Here is an 18,576-nt window from a genome sequence, read left to right as displayed (position 1 = left end):
TTATTACATTAAGTACAAAATTATCGTATCAAGGAAAACACATACACTTAGAATGGATTCCTAGCCATTGTGGTGTACACGGAAATGAAATGGCAGATTTTTATGCAAAATATACTTTAAACCCCTGAGCTCCTGGGTTCTCGGCCCCCTGGACCTCACGCCAATAACATTGAAATTTGTAATAAATTATCCTTTTCTGAAATAAAGAGTATTATTACCAGCAAGTATATAAAACTCTGGCAAGACAGATGGAATAATTCTGATAGTTTTCTTAGACAGATACTGCCTACAGTAAATCAACCATATTTATGTAAGCTGAACCGATTTGAAGAAAGTATTCTCCATAGATTAAGAATAGGAGTGATAGGTTTGAACTTAGATCTCTTCAGATTGAATATACACTCGACAGGCCATTGCAATAACTGCATAGGACATATTGAAACTGTATACCACCTTCTCACTGAATGCCCAAAGTACATTATAGAAAGAGCTATGTTAAATCATGACACTACTTAACATTTCAGAAATAATTAAACAAAAAGCAATAGTTCGCTTCGTTTGAAGAACAAAGCGGCAGTATCAAAACAATTAATTTTTTTCTTTCTTATCTTCTCTTTTCCTTTTTCTTGCACCAATAAAGCCCACAATACTTGTAACTAATTTGACCATTTAAATTTCTAACAATTCGGTGGTCGCCTCCAGCATCACATGCCAGCTGGCACCCCCTCACCTATGCCGGAGTGACCTAGGTTAAAACCGAAAGTCTGCGAAATGTACCTCAAAGACTGGTAAGATGGCATTTTGAAAAGGGTGTGGGTGATATTTGAGCGCGCATGTGCGCGTAAACACAAGTACGTACAACTTGCTAGGTCATCTCTTTCCAAAATTATTAATTTATTGAAAACAAAAACAAAAATATAAAAGAAAATAAGCAGAAGGAAAGGGGATGGAAAGAGAAAGAATCCTAATAATAGTCATTTATGACATGAAATTGTACATATAATGTATATATATAAATAATTCATAAAATAGTGTGTGGCAAAAATAGTCAACTGTGACTGATTGCCAAACAAAATCAAATCAAGAAGAAGAAAGAAGATACATGTCAATATCAGGAGCAGCTATAGTACATGGCCTATGCTAGTCTTATAGTGCAGACTCTCTTTTACGACTGACCAAGGTTTGTGCCTGCAAACTACCCTACACCAGTGCTCGTGCCTCGTTCCTCATCAATGAAACATTATTTTCAGACTCATTACCCTTCGAGATCACAATGGACTCGTCCGTTCATTGTCTGTGTGTTCGTCACACTATTACTCCACTAAGTTGACGCAGCTCGCCATGGATGCGGATCATTTACTAGTTGTTTTCATGTTGCACCACCTGATTGCACATATTATGATATTTAATAGAGTAAAAAGTGAAAAGGGGGGATATAAATGAAGGTCATTCCTAGCTTATTTTTTTCTCCTGAAGTCAATTAATAAGGTTTCATCTTCGCAATGCTTTGAAAACCACAAAGTATATACCTTCCCTGTCGCATGCAACTAAGTTCAAGGGTACCTTACCACAAAACTTACAGAAAGTTTGCAATGCAGACACGAAATGAATGTACTTCATTCCGAATGTCTCAAACGTACATAAAAAATGTAACAGAAAGATGGTGAAATTCTATTAAATATCATATTATAGATAGAACCCGAATACTAAAGTTAAATCAAGAGGCACATTAGTAACAATGATTATAGTAATAATTATAATAGTAGCAGCAATAAAATATAATGATAATAACAATAATAATAATAATAAATTATGATAATTTGTTTACCCAGTGAACCATCATCAGCATCAACATTGTTCTTCCTGAAGGCCCTGTAATTAAGATAAGGCCAGTTGCCAGGTACGTACCAGGTGGAGAGTCGCAAAACATCTTGCCAAATGACATTAGTGCTGCGCTGGGATTTGAACCTCAAACTTTGCATTGAGAGTCAAGTTAATGAACCATTATACCACAACACCTCCACGATATGAAGCCATACACTGAACCTACTACCCCAATAAAATTATTACCTTGACAAGAAATTCCTCAATTCCGTGCGCTCACTTTCTAAAAGGCTATTAACTATTACCATAATGCTGATTATGGCATGGCAACATTGCACTTATATTTAACCAAGCACGATAAATATTTTTCTGTTCTCATTTTATACACTCCTAATAATATAACTGTTTTATTTTGACCAAACTTGATAAAATCAAGAATATAGCTGGTTTCAAACAATATTCCTGTGATGTTAAAACCTCAGACCATCATTTGCACATTATGTGTTATCTTGTTTACACTTAAAGTGTCTTTTCATAAGGTAAAGGCTCCCAAATTTTAAATAATTATTCAAACACAACTTAAAATCCAGTGCCGTGATTTGGGCCCCGTTTAAGGGACACTGGCGGTTTGATGGGGGGGGGGGGGGTGTTCACCGTTGAATGGAATACAAATGGCCCCAAGACCCCCATTACATGTTATGTAACCCTAACCAGGTATCAAAGAGTGTAGCCTCGGTCCAGCCATTTATTGGGAACTGTTAGGGGAAGGAAGGGGGGGGGGGCGCGGAACTGAAATTCGAATTACCAAGGGCCACGTACACCGTTAATGGGAAGATTTATACTTGTGTTATGGGAGGGTTTACTACCCCCCCTTCTCTCTCCAGTCTCCCCCCTTCTCTCTCTCTCTCTCTCTCTCTCTCTCTCTTGTCGCGATTTAGTGGAGGGGGGTCACAACTTTAACAATTTTCTTGATTTTGCATTTTAATACAGTGTCTCTTTCTCCTCATCAACTCTGATGCTTGGCCGGTGAAATCCCCATTTTCCATGAATCAAAAATGAACATTACTGTATATTTATTGTTGCATAATCATGCAGAAAGAAAGTTCACAAATGTTGTTGTATGTATAAGAAACTGTATAAGCTACAAAGCATGATGTTGAAGGATTGAATGGGCACCTAAACCCTGATCAGGGAGATGGATTAACGGCTGACTTTACAGCATATACTAATTGAAAGCATCTATTGCCAAGAGGGATGACAAATAAATGACTATTTCAGCAGATTTGCATGATAATTGACCCAGAATGTTTCCCCTTTATCCTGAGTGTAAAACATTGCCAATGCTTTGTTGCAGGCTTGGAGCTTTTCTTCGTCAGTTTGAGACGTGGACGGCTACGAACTTGCCAGAGTTGACGGGGACAATGATTACTTCTAACATGACAAAGCCGTTTTTCAGAGAGCTGGCGATGGACAAGGATGATAAGAATAGAACTCCACGTTACTGGTCAAGATGACAAGCTAATCCATTGAGTTTGATATAGTTCAATGGTCATGTTCAATGCGAGCGTCTTTGATCATTATCTGGTATAAATACCAACAGCCTTCACTGGATCTGCAGACTTGTCTCACAGAATTTCGTAAGTCAACACCACCTTCCTTGTCTTTCTCATATTTGTGGTCATTCTTTAACTATGTTTTATGTCTAACAATATTATGGTTTAATATGAACAGTAGATATGCGCTCGGTTATATTTTCCATTTCCGTATCATTAGAAATAATGCGAGTTTATGTTTGGGTATGTAATTTCTAGCTAATAGTGAGTGATTGTTATTGTATATTGGCTGGAGTGTTGGTGTCATAGATTTTCTTCGTCAAACGTTGCCTTAGTTTGTAGAAATCGTTTTCATGTTCATTTTGTTTTTTTAAGATTATTAACACGGTTTATTTAACATGCAGGGGCCTCTAACTCTGAATTTTGTTTTTTGATTTATAGAATAAGAACATGGTATGAAAAAGTCGTTGTCAGGCTATTCCACAATAATTGAAGTGTATTATTGTGTTATTTGTGTGTATTGGGAGTCAAGAGGGATGACAGACGAAATAATATGCGAGATTATAGGACAGACTAGTCAATATACGGTACACAATACACACAAATGCACACGATGAATACGATGTGGCTGATCGGCAAGATTGATAGTAGACTCACGATTTGATTTTTTAAATTATTCTCCCTAACATCGGTAAGTTGAAAAAATTGTATCTTACTGCTATTTAGGTGTCATCAATTGTCACTAAAGTACCGATTTTGACTGAAATCAGTTGAGTTTTGTACAGTGGTGTTTGAAATGTTGAGAATCAACAAAACAGCTTTGAATACACAGCCAGAATAGTAATGAAGCTATGTGTGAACCTGTCATGGCGCCCAACCCTCATCTTCCTATCACGTTTATTGTGTGTCAATATAACATGATCGTCTGACCGTCTCTTTGTTTTAAAAGCCTCATGACTGAAAATGTACTTGAGATTTGTATTAATTTTATACATCAAATCAGATAGAACTTTCATGTGCTCATTTCTTCGCAAAATGATGCCGATAAAGATCAATTTAAAAACAAACGTTGACTAATAACGGTCTGTATAATATGTTACAGTCATGTCGGCATCATTTAAAACTCTTAACTCCTAAATATTGTTGCTGTGGTTGTTTTTGTTGATGTTTGTAATAGTTAGTTTTAACGATGTTTATCAAAACATTATGCCCGTTTACTCCGGGTACCAAGGCCGTATATTGGCCTCCTCTCATGGTCAAGTCTATTTTAAGCCTACTTTATAGTCGCGGTTGCTTTATGTCAGTGGAAATTGATTGTATGTCTCTGTCTCTTAAATTACTCATGACGAAAAATTAATCCATGCCCATATTTGTAATGTGAATGTTTGTCTTACCGGAGCGGATAGAATTATTTATATGTTTGACAAAAGCTGCCTTTAAAGAACGTTTGCATGTTTAATGTTTTATCATCTCCTCCATAAATGTTAATGTGGCATGCCGGTATCATTAACGGTTGTAAATGTTGTTGTGTTATTGTTGTTTTAATGTTATCATTGTTTTATTAATGTTATCATTCTCATTGTTGTTGTGTTGTTGTTAATTTGTTTAAGTACTTTTCATACAAATTTGAATGTTTACACTTGTTACGAAGGTCTATTATTATGCCTACTAGTACTGTTAACGGCGAATACAATTTTACTATTTGTAAGTCATACGAGGGAGCTGTCATACAAGGAGTGGACTCAAGCCGCTCTCCTTTGACCCCATGCAGGGGCGGCGATCCCTGGGGACGGAGGGGGACACGTCTCCCTCAATTTTGTTTAGGGGGATCACCCCCACGGAAAATTTGAAAAAGTGCCCCCCAAAAATGTAAAGCAAATACTGACTAAAGACTGCAACACACTTTTAGGCTCTGGATGGCCTAGGAGTGCAGCGTTTAGACTAATAAAAATGCAAAAATCTTCTTGCTCGGTCGCTACGCTCACTCGCATAATATCATTAAAAATATACGAGTAAATATTGTAGAAAATCTGTATTTCGTTTTATACTATAGTTTTGATAAGGAATGTATTTTTTTTAATACAACACAACTTCAACAACCTGTAAAGGGGTAGTAACTTCCGTCATCTTCGCCCCTCTCGTTCCCTATGCTCCCTCGCATCCCCCCCCCGGTCATGAAAAGAAATCGCCGCCCCTGACCCCATGCTCCAAGCCGCCAAAATATTATGCGCTACTTAGCAACTGTTGGGCAGGTGGTGAGATAAAAAAGCAAATGAAATATCAGGATTTAGAATTCCTACATCAGAAAATCGTATCTCAGCAAATGTTCGTTGTCCGTTTCAATGAATTCTCATCAATTTTTGAATGTGTAGGGAGTTGAACAAGCAAAAACAAACTTTTGTAGTTTCATAATTGTTTGGCCAACTGCAAAAATACAAAAAGCACGCGAAAGCACGCATTAGTAAATTAAAGTTATCGAAGATTGTAACTCATGGATTAAATGACTGGACATTAAAACTCGCACAAATAATCGGACTATCCTAAAGTATTGAGGTTTCGTCAGGATCTAATTTTTCTTTTACCAACTTTGGCACACAAATTATAGGAAGGACGGAGTCCTAAATTTGAAAAATTGTTTGATGCATTATTCACAATACAATCACCATATAGAATTTATAATTTACACTGAATTTTTGCCGGTAATTTTATAAATGTGAAACTGGTGCCTGGCCTCCGAATTACCCCGCAGTGAAAGAGCGGCTCGAAGCATGGAACCTCAAAGCCAAGTGGAATGTTACGCATCCCATTGTTACGCTTTAGAACCCACGCATGCGTTTGAGTTTCCACTCCTTGTATTACAGCTCCCTGGTCATACAATCTTCTTACTACACTGTCGCTCATATAGTTGGAATATTTTTTTACCCCAATTTATGGAATTATTTTGACAATTATTTATTCCTAATAGATCTAGATAATAGTATACATTCTCAGATTTTATTGAATAATAATTTGTCAATGTTTGGTTTTGATCCTGGGGTCTCACAGTTACGAGGCCATTGCTTTGACACTGAACCATGACTGTACGCAGCGGGGGCTAGGATAGGGGGCAGTTCCCACAAATAAAAAAAAGAAAAAAATGCAATAAATGTTCAATAATTCATTGAATTTTTACCCCGGTCCTCAACATAACAAAATCCTCTGTACGCCCATGCATTATGGCCCAAGGCATGGGCACACAGAAGATTGTTTTATGTTGGGGAACGGGGGGGGGGGGGGGGGGAATAGACCGCCCTCGATAGAATACGGAATACGCGGTTTCGCTTTTCGGTGAACGCGTACGTATATTACGGAGGTATTGCAATGCAATGCCAATAATAGGCAATTTTCTAATGTAACCAAATGTAATACATACGTCTTTGTGAAGTGCCTCGATACAAACTATTTCATTCACCTGATAAGAATAATAGTATTTCAAACAGAATCCAAACTGCAAAGATTGGTTTTTGCCAGTTCTTTTTTGGTATCGAAATTTGAAAATTTGATATTTTGCTCCATAGGGGGGGGGGGGGGGGGGGGGGGGGGGGGGGGGGGGGGGGGGGGGGGGGGGGTGAGGTCATTTTTTTTAAGGTCGGCCATTGGCATAACCCCCCCCCCTCCTGCGTACGCGCCTGGGTGCGTGCGCAAAATCGAGAAGCTACTACAGTGTGAGTCCAAAAAAGTTTACACCTACAAAATTGCTAATTATTAAAAAAATCATCGATAAACATAAAATTGTTTATATATCTTATGAAAGAATGTTTGATCCCAAATCATTTGGTACCATTTTTGTGTGGTGTGTGTTCACGCCTCGAGGAACAGGAGGCATTGTTTGCGAGAGTGCAAAAATCGACTTGCGCCAAAGTTGCTTATGTGATGTTTGAATATAACAATTGGGATTTGGGTATTAATTCGGTCTTTGCAATTTCAAATAACATTCCTTACAAAATTAATCATGCCACACATATCACATATCGAATATCAAATATCTACGAACATTTGTGCGCGTGTGTGTGGGTGTGTGTGACTTTGCCCTTTCAAAAAGAATATGCAATTCATTTCATTTGATACATTCAATTCATTTTCTCACTCCGCTAATCCCAACATAATACATACTGTAGGCATCACTTTGGCGGAAGTCGATTTTTGCACTCTCGCAAACAATGTCTCCTGTTCATCCAAGCGTGAACACATACCACACAAAAATGACACCAAATGATTTGGGATAAAACACCCTTTTATAAGATGTATAATAATTTACTGTTCATAGATGATTTTTAAATAATTATCAGTTTTTAGGTGTAAACTTTTTTTTTGACTCACTCGGTATAGTAACAGTTGGGTGACCGCTGAGGTACTGAAATCCAGAACGGTTTAAGAACAAATCTACGGGCGTTCTCAATGACGTCCCAAGTGAATAAACAACCAATCAGCGAGCTTGTACCAAAGATTGTTGGTATGGGAATTTCGTTGTTTTATAACAAAGGATGACGAATTTCAATGCGCAGGGGCATTTTTTTCTAGGGGGGGGGGGGGGGGGTCGCTATAGACACGTTCGACTGTACTACATTTTATTATTTTTCAATGAATAAGTTACAATAATAAATCCCTTGTTATATACAGGAGCGTACGCAGCGGGGGGGGGGGGGGTGGGGGGGGGGGGGTGTTGAAACCCCCTCCCCTCAATTTTTGTTATGTGCGTGATTTTTTTGTTTAGGAACCCCCCCCCCCCCCTTAATAAACAAAAATAAATTAAGAAATAAGTTTTTTTTTTAATAAAAACAAAAATAAATTAAGAAATAAGTTTTTTTTTTAAACATACATATATATTTTTCTACCAAAGGGTGACCCCCAAAAAGTGACCTTACCCCCCCCCCCCTGAGTCGTTGCGAATTTTTTGGAACCAAAATAAAAAAAAAAAAAAATGTGCTCTTACCCCCCCCCCCCCCCCCTCCCACTTATTCAGCGACTGGCTGAGTCGTTGCAAAAATTTCGGCCCGATTTAAAACTGTTTACTCCCCCCCCCTTGAAAAAATCCTCCGTACGCCACTGGTTATATATATATATATATATATATATATATTTCACCAAAATTTAATATGAATTTTATCTTTTCATCTTTGATGTTTCTCGTTGAAAATTAAGGTATTTGTTATTAATTGAAAAAGTCTTTCCAACTCACTTAAAGGTACTATGTCCCATTTGCAGGCCAAAATGAAATGGTTAAATTCCAACAGCATTTGAAGAAGAACTTTCCTAAAAACAAGGGGGCTTGAAAATGTCTTTAAGTGGAAAAATAACGACTATTAGTTGTTGAATCGACTTAAGAGCTTTAGAGCCAGTAAGTAATAGTCTGATTTTCAGACCATTGTACCGAATGGTCGTATATTTTAGGCTGCTCAAAGATTCAATCAGTTTAATTTTGGACAAGAAGTGGGTTATTGATGAAGACAAATTGCTCATTATACCTTTATAGCTCATTTTATGCATGTTATTACCAAAGAAGAAGAACAGCCAGTCACTCACTCAATAATGTCTGACAGTGAAGTCTAGCAAGTAAACAGGTTTCCTTGCATAGTCTGCTAACGTTTAAATTTCACAGACATATTCGTAATTCCTGCAAAGTTCTACAGAATTTTTGTTCGGTGCAAAAGGGACATAGTATCTTTAAGTGCAGGCTTGGTACATGATACAAGTATGTAGCTTTAACTGGTTAGTCACATTTTCAAGAAAATGGGCTGCGCCCATGTCATGCTAAAAGGCATCATGCCAAGAATATAATTATTCATTTATATATCTTCTGTATATTTTCGTAAGGAATATTATACACGAAAGGGCTTGAGTACATCTCATTTTTTCAGAAAAGCTACACACTTATATTTTGGGATGAGGTTTCCTTTAACTTCTATGTGCTAACATATCTTATTCGCTTTAATGACCTTTTCTTCTCTTTTTGTTGTATTTTATCCTTAGGCCATTCTTCAACACGATTCTGCAATTATACACATTTCAATCCACCGTAAGTACATGATAATGTAGCGACATTATACAGCAGAATGTGTGGTTACATTTTTATATTCATCATGTTTATGTTAATCTTGAAATCCTCAGAAACACGATTTGATTATATGTATAATCATATGCCAATAAGGAACATGTCGAAACAAACTAAGCAAATATCATGGCATTACAATACTTGGAGGTATTTTCCGTTCATCACCGGGGAAGCCCGGTCCTAGAATAATTTACGTTTAAAGGTAATGAGTGTGTAAACAAGAACGTATACCCAACTTTGGTAGCTTAGGATTACAAATTCACAATCAATGTGATCGTGGATGTATTTCAAGGTATGAGTAACTTGTTTTCTGCCCCTGCACTATTGGGATTTTTTTCCTGTTACGGTTGATCGATCACCAGTGTCTTTTAAAAAGTGCTGTCAAATCTCCTTGTCTAACGTTTGAGATCATGCACTAAATGTGGGATATGCCAAAGTAACGCGTCGTGCATATTTACTTTGGTCTTGTAAATCCTTTTAATAATGAAATTCTCCTTCAAACTGTAGCGCTTCATCATTTAAAGATGAAGTTGAGTTCTGGTCTTGCGATTGCATTGTGAAAGAAACCGTGTGGAACCGACCAGAAAAGGTTGATCATCTAGCATATAAGAATTTGTGTGTATTGCAAGGTTCTGGAATCATCAAAATGATAAGAAATTTGGCCAAGTCTTGGTAAAGTTACAAATACTTGCACAGAAAGATGTATATGGGACTACACGAACACGTGGCGTAAAAAGCCAGCCCCCGATTTTTACGATGTTACATGCATATTTAGAATATGAAGGCATTTGAAGAGCCATGCTTTTCAGGGAACATGTCTTATCTGATGTTCTTCCACACTTGCATAATAAGAATGAGTAACACTCACAAATTATTTTTCACCTCTTCCCAGAACTCAACCTTCTCTTTAAAGTGATCCATTTTACCTAAGCTTTCAAATGACCTTATTTCATTCACCGGGACAATCTTGAATTATTTCAGCCTATCTTCTCGTCTCTTGATATCTAAGATCTTTCCGCTCATTTATCCATTGCAACATTTCACATTTCTGATGTGTGTAAGGTTTATAAGTTATTTGTTTCGAGCAGCACATGAAAGCTTAGATGCGCGAAAGAACACATTATGATAACTAACAAAGATGCTGACAGTAAATTTCTTGGAAAAAGGATAGTGTCCCAAGTAAACTTTATCCATTTTGGATGAAATGACATGGCTTACCTTAGAAGGTGATATGAGAAAAGCCAATATTGTGTCAGCATAATAAAGAAAATGTCTTTTTTTCCCTCATTTTTTTTTCTGAGTTGACAGGTTCACCTTTTCTATTCAAATGTACAAAATCAATGTGAATGTAAAATCAGCAATGGTTTTTGGACTGAAGTAACAATGCGTAATGGCTTTAACAAAATATATATTTCTCCATTCTAAACTTGGTAGAAAAGAATTTTGACAATTCCTCTTTGAAATAGCTGTTGCTCAGTCATCCGTGTCATTAGATATAATCTTAATTACTCTTTAAAATGACATATGATGTGTTAGTTTGATTCTTAAGGAAAGTCAAATGGATTTTTAATAAAAGGGTAGTGGGATTCGGTCCAAACACCAGAACCCCGATAGGTTTTAAGACCCGTTCTTGGGAAATACAATTTGATATTCGATCAAAATCAATCCAGTTTTCTTTATTTGTAGGCCTAACCAATATCTTTATCTCCAATGCGCATGGTGTGCATTGGATGATCAAGCCTTATCAGCATAGCATTTCATTTTCTATTTGTAATATGGTTACATGATATGTACTTTATATGTATTTTTGTAATACCGTTTACTCTGTAAAACAATCATTTTATCTTTGTCATCCATTTTATCCATCTGTTTGGTCTTTGACTGTGATGATGGAAAGGAGTTATTTTCAATTCAATTTTCCATTCAAATTTGATTAAATATCTCAGTCATTTATTTGTGTGTGTTTTCTTTGCTCTGCTTTCATTACGTAGATGAACATTGACTTTGAGCACCCGTCGATGTACGGTGCAGTACGCTACAGGTGCGTATGTCGGACGAAAGCCATAGGACAAGAACGATGTAAGAGAAAAAGTCGCCATGCCACAAAAACGTGTTGGCAACACAAGGCCGAGCTGACGTACGAAGAGTAAGTTTCTTCCCGCTTTTCATTTAGTTTAATTCCTTCATGTTTTTCTGTTTTTCTTTCATTTTTTTTTGTTTAGGGGGGAGGGGATGGAGGGAGAAACTACTATGAAGCTATTCCCTATTCGACCTATTCAGATGAGCGCATTCTTCCACGATAGGAAAGTGATGCTCGCAGATGAAAAACAAAACACAGGGGCCCGTTTCTCGAAACCAACGACAAGACCAGGCGCGGACACAGGGGAGGGTTTGGGGGGTTAAACCCCCCCTTTGGTAATTTTTTGTGTGTAAACCCCCCCTAAATTTCTCTAAACCCCCCCCTTTGGATTTAAAAAAAAAAAATTGTTCTTTTTTTTATTTAAAAAAAAAAAATTCCCATGGTTGACCTAAAAAAGCTGACCTTACCCCCCCCCAACGGAGCAAAATGTCAAATTTTCAAATTTCGAGACCAAAAAAAAATAAAAATGTGTCCTCTTACCCCCCCCCCCCCCCCCCCCCCCCCCCCCCCCCACTGAGCGACTTTTCGGCTGACTGAGTCGTTGCGATTTTTTTTGGCTCCCCCCCCCCCAAAAAAAAGTGTCCGCTTCCCCCCCCCCCCACTGAGCGACTTTTTGGCCGGCGCGATTTTCAAATTTTCCTGAGTCGTTGCGAACTTTTGGACTCGATTTTAACCCCCCCCCCCCCCCCCTTGAAAAAATCCTGCGTACGCCACTGGACAAGACAGTCATAAGTTTATCAAGCAACTACGGAGATGTCGCTGATCTTCCGAAACCGTTTCATGACGTGCTTACTAGCTAGATATCTCGTGAAATCGATACTATCGGCAAGAAGAGGAGCCAAGAAATAACCTTAGTCGCAACTCTACCGGATTAAACAAAAAGTAATTTTAAGAAAACTGCAATTATTTAAATGAATTAGGAATAAAAGTAAGATTAAACATAGTAACAGGGAATAAGATATGCAGTATACTTAATTTGTGTAGATTAAATTATACAATTATTTGTAAAATATATTTGTGATTATTCGTTTCATGAACGGTGAATCAGTCTTGTTTATTAGATGGGAGGGGTGGCACTGAAAGGCTAGGAGTATTGTACTAACGACCTGTTGTACTAGTATCCTCCTAAAGTCCATCAACAAGGGTAACATCTACAGTGTGAGTAAAAAAAAGTTTACACCTGGAAAATTGCTAATTATTTTATAAATCATCTTTGAAATTATTAAATATCTTATGAAAGAGTGTTTTATCCCGAATCATTTAGTATCATTTTGTGTGGTATGTGTTCGCGCTTGGATAAACAGGGGGCATTGTTTGCGAGAGTGCAGAAATCGACTTGCGTCAACGTTGCTTTTGTGATGTTGGAATAAAACAATTGGGATTTGGGTATTAATTCGGTCAGTGCAGAAAAAATAAAATCCCTAACAAAAGTAATCATGCCACACATGCGTGTGTGTGATTGTGACTTTCCTTCTGCAAAAAAGCATATGCAATGCATTTCATTTGATACATTGAATTCATTCTCTCACTTTAATCCAGCATATCACATACTGTAGGCATCACTTCGGCGCAAGTCGATTTTTACACTCTTGCAAACAATGCCTCCTGTTCACCCAAACGTGGACACACACCACACAAAAATGATACTAAATGATTCGGGATAAAACACTCTTTCATAAGATGTATAATAATTTACTGTTCATAGATGATTTGTAAAATAATTAACAATTTTCTGGGTGTAATTTTTTTTTGACTCGCACTGTATTTCCCATTTCTACTGGCCCGATCCAGAAAATCTGAATATTGTATTATTTTCCAAGCCCAAATTAAATAACACTTCATCAGGGAGGGCGTTTCAAAAGTGATCTGAAATTCAATTCATTGATCATTACAACCCGAAAGAACGACGAATTGCGAGGGAAGATCAAGACCTTAATCCTCCTCCGTAGACCTACATGGAAATTGATATGACCGGCTAACAGGGGAAGGAAGGAGGCAAAGTATTGTACGCCTTCGTCCACCATCGCTGTTTACCGGTACTTCTTCTAGATCATTCATGGCAATAGACCGGGGGTCCGTTCCTAGAAACCAACGACAAGACAGTCATAACTTTATCCGCCAACTACGTAGTCCAGAATCTGGCCTATTTCATTTTGATCTCCACCACACCAACGCTACCTCTCCCTACTTACTTGCTTCCAGCCGATGATGGCGTGATCAAGGACGCCCGGCGAAAAATAGGTCCTCAGGCTGGAATTAAAAAAAGATTGAAAATGATTCCAGGAAATAAGAGATGCAATATACTTCCAAATTTGTGTAGATTATACAATAGAAGTACTTGTAAAATATAATTGTGAGTATTTTATTACATGACCGGTGAATCAGTTTTGTTCTTGATGGGTATCCCCCGGATATTTTCATTTGATAGTTTATAAAAATACACCAATATATTATTCTTAGAAAAATACGATGTAATGAAATTTGTGTCCGATGTTTTAGGCGTCAGCACATCAAAATTACAAAACTTCAGCATTCCAAATGTTAAAAAATATGTTTAAACTATTCAGTTTACACATTTGAAGACAGAACTTACCTCAAAATTAATGTAGGTCTGAAAACTAGAGAATACACTTCTAACTATGACTTGCCTACCATGGCAGATTACCCACTCCTTTGGGGATTTCACAATGTGGAAATAAAAGCGTATGATCGGTTAAGTAAAGTGGGTAAAGCCTTAGATATAAACAAGACATATTTTCAAAAGGTTAACATGACCAAAGTGTTTTATTTTCTCTCCTTAACCCTATAAGGCCGGGGGCCATTATGCCCCCCCCCCACGATTTTCCTGATTGTTCTGGAACGCATATGGATGGCGCCCCGCCGCTCGCTGACTTTTTTTCTTTCGAGTCTTGCGCATCTTTTAAAAGATTTCTTTTGAAAACCGGACCTATAGTTACAAGGTCATGTGACATTTTGTCTTTGCATGTCAGCCCGAAAATCGCTCATTTTTTGTGATTTGTGTACAAAACATATGGAAATGTCATTTTTCCTTTAAAAAAATAGATCAAACATTGGTTATTGGGTCTTGTTTAAAGTTTAGGTGGTTGTTTTGGGAGTCAAAATAGTTGAAATGTAGTAAGAAATGAAATAAAACAACAAAAACAATAACATACATAAGTTGATAAAAACAATTAAATACATAAGAAATATGAAAACAACAGATAACATAAGGAATAAGCTAGCTCTTCATAATTTTGTTATCGTATTGTTATTCTAAATGGTGTAATGAATATATGAAGTGAAAAAGAATTGTTAAATATGAATAATGTATGATTTATGGGTAAAAATGTAATTTTATGACCATATTTGCAAAGATTACCATAAATATGCAAATGAGTGAATTTTTCAGAAAATTTGAATTATCATATTATTCTATACACTTCACTTGACACGCATGCACATTTCACGGCCGAGATCTTAAGGGGGCCATAACCCCCCCTGTTACACCCACAAATGTAATAACGCCCACAAATGTAAAAACACTTTACCCACAAATGTAATAACACCCACAAATATAATAACACTTTACCCACAAATGTAATAATTTCACCCACAAATGTAATAATTTTGAATCACCCACAAATGTAATAATGACCTTAGTAAGGTCATTATTGGTAATACCAACAAATACCAACAAATGTAATAAATTTGAAGGGATATTTTGTCGAATTTGTTCAAAACTAAAACCCTGAAATAAAGCATGGGTATAGCGCGCAGTCTTTACTCCAGACCCGGTTATTTCAAAAATTTAAAAAATCTTCAAAACTAAGACCCCATAATCCTTTTCCTGTGGAATAACACGAGAATCGAGCGTAGTCTTTCCTCCAGACCCGGTTATTCAAAAGTTAAAAAAAAAAAAAACCTTTTAAACTAAGACCCCACCATCTTCCAAACTAAGACCCGGTAATAAAGCATGGGTTTAGAGCGTAGTCTTTACTTCAGACTCGGTTATTTAAAAAAAAAATCTTCAAACTAAGACCTCACCATCTCATTCCTGTGGAATAACATGGTTATAGGGTGTAGTCTTTCCTCCAGACCCGGTTATTTCAAAAGAAATATAAATTTAAACAAACCTCCAAACTAAGACCCACCATCTTATTCCTCTTTTTTCATTAAAAAATAAATTACATTATTACATATGTGGATACAACACGTCACAATCATACGAACACTAATCATATACACATAGAGCTGTTTATTGTCGTGTATTTTCACTGTATACCGACAGGTTAAGTACACTTTTCGTGATAACATTAATAAACAAGGTATTTTTGTGGGCATTTCAAATGTTCACTTGTTAATTCAAGTGGGTGTACATCTCTCTAGATATGTGATATGGGTCTGTTACTCCTTTATATGATTATTTCTGTCCAAACTGTGTCAATGTGTATAATTTGGCTCCCAAGAGAACGGAATTAAATTGATCTGTATTCTATTCGAACTTATAATAAAGATAATTATTTTTCAGTGCTTCCATAGTTGTAGAGTCATATCAAGTGATTTGTTATATGAAAGTATGCGTTGTTATTTGCTTGTTAACCGATTATCATTTCAGACTTGTTCTTGTTTATATAGCTGCTTGAGTGTTTCAGAAGTAGGGAAAACTGTAATATAAATGTGTTTTGTTTGTATTTGCCTTTGAATAAATGTCGTTCTCATGAATTCACACCGTGTACCGTGTACCGCGTACCAATTGGTAGTCTTCAGTATAAGTAATTGATACGTTCATCACATGAAGAAAGGTAATTCATTCACGCACTCATGAAAATATAACATCGCAATCCAACGTTTCAATGTCACTAATAGCGTACATATATATATATATATATATATATGTTACATATCGTGAACATATTTCATAATCACATGCATAAAACAATCAGCGTCAATATTTAAATACATTTAAGGTCACTTATTCGATTACTTTTTTTTCTACGAACATTGAATTCCAGGATATTTGTGGGCGTTAGAATATTTACATGATTACAAAAAATCGTCGACGGTCAACGAACCATCGAATCGGTCCCTCCTCTGTGTGTTATATATATGGACCATTTTTACTGATTCGTCAGTTCGTGCGACCGCCCACCAATCATTTATTTGTGACGTGTTGTATCCACATATGTTATAATGTAATTTATTTTTAAATGAAAAAAAAGAGGAATAAGATGGTGGGTCTTAGTTTCGAAGATTTGTTTAAATTTCTATTTCTTTTGAAATAACCGGGTCTGGAGGAAAGACTACGCTCTATACCCATGTTATTCCACAGGAATGAGATGGTGAGGTCTTAGTTTGAAGATTTTTTTTTTAAATAACCGAGTCTGAAGTAAAGACTACGCTCTAATCCCATGCTTTATTACCGGGTCTTAATTTGGAAGATGGAGGGGTCTTAGTTTAAAAGGTTTTTTTGTTGTTTTGTTTTGTTTTGTTTTGTTTTGTTTAAACTTTTGAATAATCGGGTCTGGAGGAAAGACTACGCTCAATACTCATGGGTGGGGGTACATGTACGTGCGAAGTACACATGTGCATAGAGAGGTGGTATGTGAACGCGCACGTACGTGCGCGAAAACACAAGTACGTACAACTCGCTAGGCTAGGCCATCTCTTTCCAAATTTATTAATTTATTGAATTTTCTCTAAAAAAAACAAAAAAACAAATATATATAGGGTCTAAAAAGAAAATAAGCGGAAGGAAAGGGGATGGAAAGAGAAAGAATCCTAAAAATAGTCATTTATGACATGAAATTGTACATATAATGTATATATATATATAAATAATTCATAAAATAGTGTGTGGCAAAAATAGTCAACTGTGACTGATTGCCAAACAAAATCAAATCAAGAAGAAGAAGAAGAAGTTAATCCACAGGAAAAGGATTATGGGGTCTTAGTTTTGAAGATTTTTTAAATTTTTGAAATAACCGGGTCTGGAGTAAAGACTGCGCGCTATACCCATTCTTTATTACAGGGTTTTAGTTTTGACCAAATTCGACAAAATATCCCTTCAAATTTATTACATTTGTGGGTAAAGTCATTATTACATTTGTGGGTGATTCAAAATTATTACATTTGTGGGTAAAGTGGTTATTACATTTGTGGGTGAAATTATTACATTTGTGGGTACGGTGTTATTACATTTGTGGGTGTTATTACATTTGTGGGTAAAGTGTTATTACATTTGTGGGCGTTATTACATTTGTGGGTGTAACACCCCCCCCCCCCCCGGCCGTACTAAGACCTCAAATAGCCCGGCATTTTTAGGGTTAACTAATCCTACTAGTGCAATTTGTTTACGCCCTGCCATGTGCAATATCTCTTTGTTGGTTTTCATTCGTTTCCAGGATATTTTCATCATTCATCTGTAGATCCACATTTCAAAAGATGTTATTCTATTTTCCATGGCCTTGTTTATCGTCCATATTTCTGCTCCATACAATAGAACAGACCATACATAACAGTTTACTAGTCTCAACCTAAGCGCAAATTTCACCTTTCTATTTGTGAATAATCTTTTCATTGCCAGAAATGTATTCCTAGCAATTTCTATTCTTCTTTTTATTTCTGCTTCGCATCTGTCATCATCTGTGATTGCCCCTTCCCCCAAATCCTTGAAGACCATAATAAAAATCACATTTTCATGGTCGCAGCTACCATTGTATGGCCGTAAGCGCTATTTAATTTTTTTCCAAAATTTAAAATTTATCAGAATTTTCCGGGAGCACCGGTAAGTTTTGATATTCAATTTTTCTCGAATGCAGAAGTTTTCTTGAGGCTAATTTTTTAGTGCTTATAATACATCCACAGGAGCATCCAAAATATCAAAATTGTAAAGAATCACTATCCAGCAAATTTTCAAAATTTCCCAAAACTTTGTGCGAATTGTGCGAAATAATGCAACACTCCTCTTC

At 36.6% G+C, this 18,576-nt stretch overlaps 1 long non-coding RNA gene across 2 annotated transcripts; it reads left to right on the top strand.

Moving 5' to 3' along the window:
- The first annotated feature begins 3,194 nt into the window (after positions 1–3,194).
- LOC115921131 lies at positions 3,195–11,677 on the top strand. Of its 2 annotated transcripts, none has more exons than XR_004062758.1 (3): positions 3,195–3,461; positions 9,387–9,432; positions 11,460–11,677. It is a non-coding gene; the product is annotated as an uncharacterized LOC115921131 (long non-coding RNA). The 2 variants fall into 2 exon arrangements; XR_004062759.1 differs by lacking the exon at positions 11,460–11,677 and adding an exon at positions 10,361–10,374.
- The last annotated feature ends 6,899 nt before the right edge of the window (positions 11,678–18,576 follow it).

This window comes from Strongylocentrotus purpuratus, unplaced genomic scaffold (genome assembly GCF_000002235.5).
Source record: "Strongylocentrotus purpuratus isolate Spur 01 unplaced genomic scaffold, Spur_5.0 spur5_scaffold_1, whole genome shotgun sequence".
In the NCBI taxonomy this organism is placed as follows: domain Eukaryota; kingdom Metazoa; phylum Echinodermata; class Echinoidea; order Camarodonta; family Strongylocentrotidae; genus Strongylocentrotus; species Strongylocentrotus purpuratus.
The sequence above is the reverse complement of the archived record's forward strand: the minus strand, read 5'-3'. Positions and strand labels throughout refer to the sequence as shown.